The 10,284-nt window shown below is 36.9% G+C and overlaps 1 pseudogene across 1 annotated transcript; it reads right to left on the bottom strand.

The window, feature by feature from the left end:
* Positions 1–4,459: 4,459 nt before the first annotated feature.
* On the bottom strand, positions 4,460–8,680 carry LOC309829619 (histone H2A.V-like; annotated as a pseudogene). Its single transcript has 2 exons — positions 8,656–8,680; positions 4,460–4,908 (listed from the first exon to the last, which is right to left on the bottom strand). The product of its transcript is annotated as a histone H2A.V-like (transcript).
* Positions 8,681–10,284: the final 1,604 nt, after the last annotated feature.

Raw genomic sequence — 10,284 nt, 5'->3', positions numbered from 1 at the left:
ATAAAAGGACTGTCTAGATTTAGTTTTGCTTTTGAGTGTTAGCAGAGACAAAGGAGCCAGCTGCTTGTTAAAAAGCGCGACAGGGAATATACACGAAGGCCCTTTAATTTATTATCATTCTTATATTATAAATTGTGGATTCTTTTGTTTGTCTGCTTGATAAACAAAAACTGATTCTTGGGAGAGTAAGGATCTTTTCCAGTGAATAAGAAGAGAAAAATAGTAAATTGAGACTACCTATTTAGAGAATTTCTCTTCTGTTACACCATATCCTCCAAAAGTATTTCCTTTTCGTGTTTCCACTCTGTGATGTTGCCTTTTTTTTTTTTTTTTTTAGAGCAAATTATGGTATTGTGCTCTTCAGAAAGAAAAGGGTAGACCAAACAGACTTGTTGCAGGATAAGCATCCTTATTTGGTCACAAAAATCTCAAAATGATGAAATGAGTATTTATTGAATATTGATAAAAGCACACAATTACATTTTTCAGGTTCTTATGCTCGGAACCTTTAATGAGTTAAATTTCAAGTGTGGGGAATACAGATGACCAGAATAGCACAAAGATTCAGGACAACATAATTGTGAAATTTGTTGCTCACTCTCATTTCAGGTTTGCAAACTTCTGAGTTCTTGGGTCCTGAATGGCTGTTTCAGGCTTGATCTGAATCCTCCCAAATGTCGTATAAATTTCACCACCACTTTTTAACTGATTGATATAAAAATTAATGATCCACTTCAGAGAAAGTTAATTTTGTGATATTCTGTGACTGATTATCTCTAATCTAGTAGTTTTATGGAATGATAAACTTTACTATTTTTTTCTGATTATACAAAATGCAAATAACAAAAATCATTGGATATTTCAGATGAATTCCTATCTCTAAGATTCTTCATTTTTCTATAAGAATTTTGCAAATTCAGAACACAAGATACATTGCTGTGCACTTGAAGAAAACTAGATCCCAAAGGTGAGATTGAATTTCCACTCCCTAAAACAAAACCTATCAACAAAACAGAAAAACAGTTGGAAAAGATTCTTTAAACATTTTTCCTTTGAAAACAGTGATATAAGTTTAGTACTTGCTTTCTTTTATTCCTTTTATCTCCCTGAAGGGTGTTGCTGAGACATCTGTGCTCTGATTCACTTGAGTCTTTGGGAGTGAGGTGAATGGTTAACTCTGGTAGACAAAGAAGAAATAGTTTACATTAACTTCAAACATTCAGCGCCACAAACATTATTTGGTTGTTTTAAACCTTGCAGTTTTTTCTTCATTTCAGTTAAGTAACGGTACCAATGTCTGCCTGCCTCTGCTGGAATCTTTTTCGTGAGAGTTCTTCTGTGTTTGTGTTAGAAGTTTTGTGTTTGCTTAACTTGGGAAGTAATTCCCAAATAAGGTTTAATATATGATATATTTGATAAACAAAATAAAGCAGTAGAACTTTCTACCTTAATTGAATCAAAATGGTTCGGTTATATTTTAAATGCTTAGCTCTTTAACAAAATTTGAGAATTTGATTTCTCACAGTGTTTGAATATCAAATTACCATTATGAGATGTGACTTAGTTGTATAAGAAAAGGGAGCTTTAATTTTTGTTATACTGTGAGTTTTTTTCTTTAGGACATGCAAATTAATTATTTTCCCCCACAACTTTTTTTTTTGAATTTTATTTTATTTATTTTTTAATATATCAGTTTCTTATTAGTTATCCATTTTATACATATTAGTGTATATATGTCTCTATATATATGTACATATTTATTATGAGGAATTGGCATACATAATTATGAAGGCTGAAAAATCCCACAATATGCTGTTTGCAAGCTGGATGGAGGAAAGCTGGTGATAAAATCCTAGTCTGAGTCTCAAGGATAGAGAACCAACGTAGCTGATGGTGTAAGTTCCAGTCCAAGGGCAGAGGAAGACTAAGGTCCTAGCTCTGATGGGCAGGAAGCAAAAAGGAGCAAATTCCTTCTTCCTTCAACTTTTTGTCCTATATTGTTCTTTTGGAAGGCTGTGAAAGATTGGATGAGTCCCATTCATATTGGGGAGGGCAATCTATCTTATTGAGTCCAGATTCAAAATGCTAGTCTCATCTGGAAACACGCCCACAGACACACCCACAAATAATGTTTAATCTGGGTGCTCCTTGGCCTAGTCAAGTTGACACATAAATTTAACCATCACACAAGGATTAGCAGATTGTTTCTGTAAAGGGCCAGATAGTAAATATTTTAGACTTCATGTGCCACACATAGTCACCCATGCCCTTCTTCTTTTCAACTATGTAAAACTGTGAAAACAATTCTTTGCTCCCAGGCTGTACAAAAATAGACTGTAAGGCCAGATCTGGCCCATGGATCGTAGTTTGTCAACCCTTCTAGCCCACAGGTAAGTGAAGCAGCTAATATAACCCCCAGTTTACAGATAACTGGAATCTCAGAAAGGTTTAATAACCTGCCTGAGGTCCAGTGTACTACCTTGGATTTTTAAAAGTTCTTGTAAGATTCTAAACACTTTAACTTTAACCTTTAACACTGTACTAGTTCCTTCTAAGACCTGATCTTTTATGTGGACAACTTTATTTTATTATCACAAATGAGGAATGATATTAAATAACAATGTAACTTGTTGACCAATTACTGTTAGAAAGACTATCTAACCATTAATTCCACTAAAACTGAAATCATTGCATTTGACCAACATTTTCCAATATGGTACTAATTAATTTAACAAATATTTATTAAACATCTACCATGTACAAAGCACTGTGCTAGGATCTGGAGATACGGTGGCAAAGATTCTTTCCTTGACCAAATTCTAAGCAGGCTCTTCTGAGCCCTTTTTCAACTAGGCCTTGACTTTGAACTTCTGTGTTGGTCTCTGTATTATCACATTTTAGCAAAAACACTGCTAAATCAGTTTAACCAGAATACACCATCTTCAACATCGGATCATTCTCCATACCCGATTGGGTCCCTCATACTCCATCATCCTCCAGGTGATGTCTGATCCCTCTGGTCTGCCTTCAGTAAGAATGCTGTTAGATCAGTTTAGCCAGAACCCTCCTTACCCCTGATATTTCCTTTTAGTAATTTTTCATTTACTGATTCCCTTGCCCCCATGCACCCCACTCCTTTGCTATAAATTTCCATTTTTTCCTTGTTGTATTCAGAGTTGTGTTCAAGCTCTCTCCTCCCCTACAACACCCCATTGCTGTGGTCCCTAGCCCTATCATGATAGCTCTCCTGAATAAATTCTACCTTACTGTTCTTTAATGAGTGTCATGAATAATTTTATCTTTAAAATGCCAGGGTATAAGATAAATTTTTCTTGTGCTCACAGAAATTACTATCCAGAAACAAACTTTAAACAAATAATTGAAAAATGAAAGGAACGGCAAAGAAGTCAGGTTGCTGTAAAGTTACTCATAAATGGCTTTTATCAATCAGTCAACACTTAGCTGGGGTGGGGAAGAGAGTTGTAGTATATGGAGTTGAGAAGGAGCTGGATCAAGGGAGATAGAGTTTGGCCAGGTGATTTGCTGAAGGTTACCTTACCACTATCTATACTATCCAAAAGTTCTCAGCTGTTTTTTAAAATTAATTAATTAATTTTTGGCTGCATTAGGTCTTTGTTGCTGTGCACGTGCTTTCTCTAGTTGCGGCGAGCAGGGGCTACTCTTCGTTGCAGTGTGCGAGCTTCTCATTGCGGTGGCTTCCCTTGTTGCGGAGCATGGGCTCTAGGCGTGCAGGCTTCAGTAGTTGTGGCTCGCGGGCTCTAGAGCACAGGCTCAGTAGTTGTGGCGGACGGGCTTAGTTGCTCCGCGGCTTGTGGGATCTTCACGGGCCAGGGCTCGAACCCGTGTCCCCTGCATTGGCAGGCGGATTCTTAACCACTGTGCCACCAGGGAAGCCCTCAGCTGTTTTAATTAAACAAAGCTCTTTTAATAAAAGATAAAGTTGGAAAGGGTAATTTTAAAAATATGGTTTATCAATTCCATTTTTGTATAAAGCAACATGGGAGAAACCTAGCCAAGGAACACACAACTGTTGTCACATGAAAAGGTACTTTTTTAAAAAAGATTTTTTGGATGTGGACATTTTTAAAATCTTTATTGAATTTGTTATAATATTGCTTCTGTTTTATGTCTTTTTTTTTTTTTTTTTTTTGGCCACAAGGCGTGTGGGATCTTAGCTCCCCCAACAGGGATGGAACCTGCACCCCCTGCCTTGAAGGCCAAGTCTCAACCACTGGACCACCAGGGAAGTCCCCCAAAAGCTACTTTTATCAAACTTCGAGTCTAGGAACCTACAAATGCTTCTTTTAGCAAGTCTGAAGCAACTTTCTATGCTTTTCCACTTAACTGTTTTAAAAATTCCACATAGCCCCATTATTTTTCTTCTGCCCCAGTTACAGTACAATGACGGTGGAGGAAGAATGTCAGTTAAAATAACTATCTAAGCAGTTCTCTGCTGTCCCTTAATCAGAGAGTTGCGGATGTGAGGGATCACACCATCCCCAGCTATGGTAGCCTTGATAAGGGAGTCCAACCTCTCGTCACCGCGGATCGCACGCTGCACGTGGCACAGAGTGATCCGCGTAACTTCGAGATCCTCGGAAGCGTCCCCTGCTGGCTCCAGCTACTGGAGAAGTACGGCCCGGGCACTACCACAGTGGCAGCCGCTCTTCCTTGTGGCTCGTGGTGCGAGTCTTAAAATGTCTGTGGATGCAGCCCACGGGAAACTGTAGCCCAGCTCTCTGTGAGTAGACACTGCCTTAGCCTTGGCCTTCCCGCTGTCCTGCCCAGCTTCGTCTCCGCCGCTCCCGACCTCGATCCCAACGCCACCGCCCCTCCCCACACCCCTCCCTGCCGCCGCTGCACAGACCGCAGCCGCCACTGGGGCCCCTGGAAAGGGTAATTTAGATATGAGAGTTGCACCCTTTAGCTCAGGGATTCTCTAATTCGGTGTGAGGTTTATTAATGCGCAGAGCGTACTAAATATGCCAGTTCCAAGGCCTCCTTGTAGAGATGCTAGTAGGGTCTGGGGGAAAGCATTGCTGTTACACACTCCAGATGATTCTGAGGTGGGCAGTCCGTGAGCCACACTTGACGAACACTGCTTAAGACGGAAGCAAAGGTGTTAGATTGGGCTTTGTTCACTCGGCCTCCCAGGAAGGAATGCAACAGCTCTCTTCAAGACCCTGTTTTTAAGGAAGTGGAACCCACCTCAGACCTTTGTTAAGGAATTTTGGTCTTATTCGTCTCCAGCTTTTATGCACCCCATCTCTCCTCCTTCCTATCCTTAGTTTCTAAGGTATGCTTGGATTTTCTTATCGTTACTTTCTTGCCTTGATTTGTGTTGTTTTTTCTTTTCTAGTCATGATTTTTGTTGAATGCTGGCTACCCTAGAATACCACCCAAACAACTCACTGAGAAGACAAAGCCGCATTTATTCTTACCACAGTAAGGAGAAACACTGAATTGACAGTGTCTTAGCATCTTAGAGGGAGAAGGACAAAGTTGGGATGTTTATGAGAGTCTTGGAGTCCTGTTTAAGCCTGGACTTCCAGTGTAGTGGCTTGATTAGAATTGGGTAAGAATCATAGTCTAATAGTTTAAAATTTGTGGATTTTGAGGTGATGGGTCCAGAGTCTGGGGGCGTAAACTGTTATTTCTGTTTTTTATTGAAGAGTTTATGAATCTTTTGTAGAATTCTTGGAATGAACAAAAATGTTATTTTTATCTTCCTGGGCAAGAATTTCCTGGAATAGTAAAGTTATATTGATGAGGACAGTGGAATAATAAAGTCGTGTGAACATAGACAGTAAGCTGTGTGGATGAAGATGGTTTCAGCTCTCACTATATTAAAATACAAATAATTGGGCTTCCCTGGTGGCGCAGTGGTTGAGAGTCTGCCTGCCGATGCAGGGGACATGGGTTTGTGCCCCAGTCAGGGAAGATCCCACATGCCGCGGAGCGGGCTCGCTGAGCCTATGCTCTGCAATGGGAGAGGCCACAACAGTGAGAGGCCTACGTACTGCAAAAAAATAAAATAAAATAAAATAAAAAAATACAAATAATTTGAATTATCCATTCATTTCTTTATTGGTTTAATTTTATTGGCACAATTTAAAGCATACATTTTTTCCCCAGAAAAGTCTCAAGTTTGTTATATTCCCTGGGTTCTTTCATGCTTGAGAATGTTTGTTGCTATTTAAATGTGAAAAACATTTTGGTGGAATGTAATGTTCTTAGTTTTTCTCAGAAATATAAAAAAAGTTTTCTAGTATTTTCCAATGTACATTTCCATATAGACATTAGAGAGAAATAATTTTTAATAATAAGATTACATCTACTGCTTTTTATATTAAACATTTTAAATTTAAGTTGACATTAAATTCACATAATTTTAAAGGAAGAAAAAGAAATGGGTGAAATGGAAAGAACTGCTAAATTTAAGTGACTGTTTATCCATGAAAAGAGATATTACTTTGTAAAGTATCCTTTTAAGGTTAACAACAAAAGATTATGAAAAAAGTGAAGTCTTTGGAGCCATTTTTTTCATGATGTATTTTTTTAATGTTATCTATTATTTTGCTATTATGATAAATGAAAATAGTTTGTGCTTTTATGTTTACTCCCAACCCTTCTTCCTCCTGCTGATTTTTTAGGTAAGTTGTCATTTTCATGTTTTCAAGTTTATGACATTTAAGTGCTGTTCTGTAACCACAAGTCTTGCTATCACTTGTTTCACCACAGCTTCTCTATTTAAGAAAATCTTTATGTTGATTCATCTCTTGATTGGTTGGATTTCACTGTCAAGTAGATTTTTCTGTCTGAAAAAGGCTTATAGATATGTGTTCCTGAGATCTTGCATATGTGAAGATATTTATTACTTTTATGTTTGAAGTACAATTTGGCAATGTATGAACTTCTTGAGTTACCTTCGTCAAGATTCTGTAGACATTGGGTTTCTTTCCTTCAGAAACTTGCTCTATTATTTTTTAGCACTGAATATCGTGGAGCTGTCTGAGGTTAGCTTGATTTATTTTTCCTTGTAGGTGACTTGTATTAGCCAGGGATCTCCAGAGAAACAACCAATAGGAGATATATATATATATATATATATATATATATATATATATATATATATATATATATATATATATATATATATTGTGCTTATGGAGGCTGAGAGGTCCCAAGGTCTGCAGTTGGCAAACTGGCAACCCAAGAGAGCTGGCAGTGTAGTTTCAGTCTGAGTCCAAAGGCCTGAAAACCAGGAGAGCCAATTAGTGCAAGTTCTAGTCTGAGGGTGAAAGATTGATGTCCCAGCTCAATCAGTTAGGCAGGTAAATTTCCTTTTTACTCAGTTTTTTTGTTCTGTTCAAGTCTTCAGTTGATTAGATGAGGTCTAAGCGACATTAGAGAGGACAGTCTGCTTTACTCAGTCTACCAATTCAAATGTTAATCTCACGCAGAAATACTCTCACAGCCACACCCAGAATAATATTTGACCAAATGGCTGGGTACCTTGTAGCCCAGTCAATATGACATATAAAATTAACTATCACATGTTTTCTTCTTGAGTGACTGAAGTATTATTTCTTTGTCCTTGAAATTCAATAACTTAACTAGGTTATATATATATTTTAATTTATTTTTTATTGAAGTATAGTTGATTTACAATGTTGTGTTACTTTCTGGTGTACAACAAAGTGACATATATGTGTATAGATATGTATATATTCTTTTTCATATTCTTTTCCATTGTGGTTTGTTACAGGATATTGAATATAGTTCCCTCTGCTATACAGTAGGACCTTGTTGTTTATCCATTCTCTATATAATAGTTTGCGTCTGCTAATCCCAAACTCCCAGTCTATTCCTTCCCAAACCCCCTTCCCCCTTGGCAGCCACAAGTCTGTTCTTTATGTCTGTGAGTCTTTAATTAGGCTATTTTAACTATTCTATGTCCATTTACACTTAAACAATTTCATTACTAGTCCTCAGAAGCTGTTACTACTTCTGCTTCCCCCATCCCCACATTATGATAGTCATCAAAAAGAAAAACTATATACGAAACTCTTTTCCCACCATGAAACAGATATTAATATCTGTTGAAATGAGAGATATGCAAAATGTGATCAGCATTTCATAATTCTGTCATTTATTTAACACATTGTGACTGCTATGCATCTGCTAGATTCTTTGCAGTTCTTTCTTAATTCAGCAGTTAAAGTCCCTGCTCTCCATGATCCAGGGTTAGTTGGTCACATTTCCGCATCATGACTGTTAGGTATGTGTAGTATCCATCTGTCTTATTCATGGGTGCCATTATCTTTTCATATACGAGATAAACTTTCATGTTATTTCCCAGCCCCCTAATGGAGGAGTCAGGATGGAGATCAGTGGACATCCTTACAGCTACCACAGGCATGTGACATAGGCTTCAGCAATTATATGTACCAGTGTGAGACTTTGATGTGGAAGTGAAAGAGGTGGAGTAGCTTCAAAACAGCAACCATTTAAATATTTCTCATGTTGGAGAGGGCAGAATGGGGATGGTTTGTTTCAGCTCCATGAAGTCCCTCAGCTGCAATGCCTAGACTGGCTGGGGACTGGAAGATTGAGAAGGGCTTCTTCACTCACATCTCTGGCACTTGTGCTTCTTCATGTGGCCTGTGTTCCACATTGCATTGCATCCTTCAGGGCCACTCCACAGGTCCTCTCTCTCTAGTTACTTAACTTCTTTCATACCAGCTTAGGGTCCAAAGAGCATAAAGCAGAAGCTGCCAGACCTTCTTAAAACCTAGGCTAAAGAGTCCTGGATCATCATTTGCTCTATATTCTACAAGTCAAAATAGTTTTTCTTAGAATGAATTTAATTTGTAAATGGTTTGGACTTCGAAAATGCAACTTAAAAGAATCATGAGGCCATGTGGTGATTCTCCTCCACTCTTTCTCAATTTTAGGCAATGAATAGAAGAGTAAGATAATAGTAGTTTTTCAGAAAGTTTGTGCCTATTTTCCATTGTTGATGTCAGACTCTCTAAAATTGTTCATAGTTTGGAAGTTCTTACAGATGTAAGTGTAAATCTTTTTCTGAAACCAAAGTCATTTAAAAATCATTGTAAAAGGTACCTTAAGAAGAGGACAGTGTGGTGGTTAAGAGTGTAATTTTTGGAACTTGACTTGTTAAGTTCAGATCTAGCTCCATCTCTTACTGGCTGTGTGACCTAGAGCAAGTTACTTAGCCTCTCAGTGCCTCAAGTTCCTCAAATGCAAGATGGGGATCTTAATAGTCTTTCTCTTATAGAGTTGTTGTGAAGGTTTAATGAATTTGTACATGTAAAGCCCTTATAATATATACCCTACACTAAATGCTAAATTTTATTTATTATCATCATCATCATCATTATTGTTGTTATATGTAAAACAATCCAACAGAATGCAGCAAAAGAGAAAAAATGAAAACAAAAAAGAAAATGTTAGAAATATGACCAGTGTGATAGTACATATGAAGATTCAATAAGTGTGTATTGATTAATCTTCACTACTGAGGACATAATTAGATTGGATAAACATTACAAAATCCATTTATTAATATATGATGTATCCAAGAGCCAAATCTGAAACAAAACCACATAGAAAGATAGAAAATAAAGAGATAATTAAAATATATATCAGGAAAATTATAATTTAAAATAGTTGGCAAAACAAAATTATACAAAGTAGAAACTAAGGCAAAAAGCATAAGCAGAGATAAAGATTATTACATAATAATAAAGGAAGAATTAACTAAGAAGATATAAAAATTATGAACTTCTGTGTACCCAGCATTGTCTCAAAATATAAAACTGACACAATTATAAGGTAAATTTGATAAATTCACAAAGATACTGGGAGATTTTTAGCAAACCATTATCAGAAATTGATCAAGTAGATAAAAATGTAGTGATCTTGAAAAAAAATAATAGCTTGATCTGTACCCTAAAGTAGAAAATATACATTCTTTTTAAGGGTACATAAAACAGTTATAAACAGTGGCATTAGGTACAGGTAGTAGTTCTCAAAAGAAGTCTCAGTGAAGGTCAGAGCAAGTCCTCTGAACACAGTACATTAAATTAGAAGTCAAGAATAAACAATTACTATTATTTTGAATTTTATTTAATTTTTTATACAGCAGGTTCTTATTTAGTTATCTTTTTTATACATATTAGTATATATATTAAATCCCAATCTCCCAATTCATCCCACACCACCCACACCCCCACCACT

Source organism: Grampus griseus, assembly GCF_964374135.1.
Source record: "Grampus griseus genome assembly, chromosome: 1".
NCBI classification, from domain to species: domain Eukaryota; kingdom Metazoa; phylum Chordata; class Mammalia; order Artiodactyla; family Delphinidae; genus Grampus; species Grampus griseus.
Note: the sequence above shows the minus strand (reverse complement) of the source record. Positions and strands in the feature narration are given on the sequence as shown.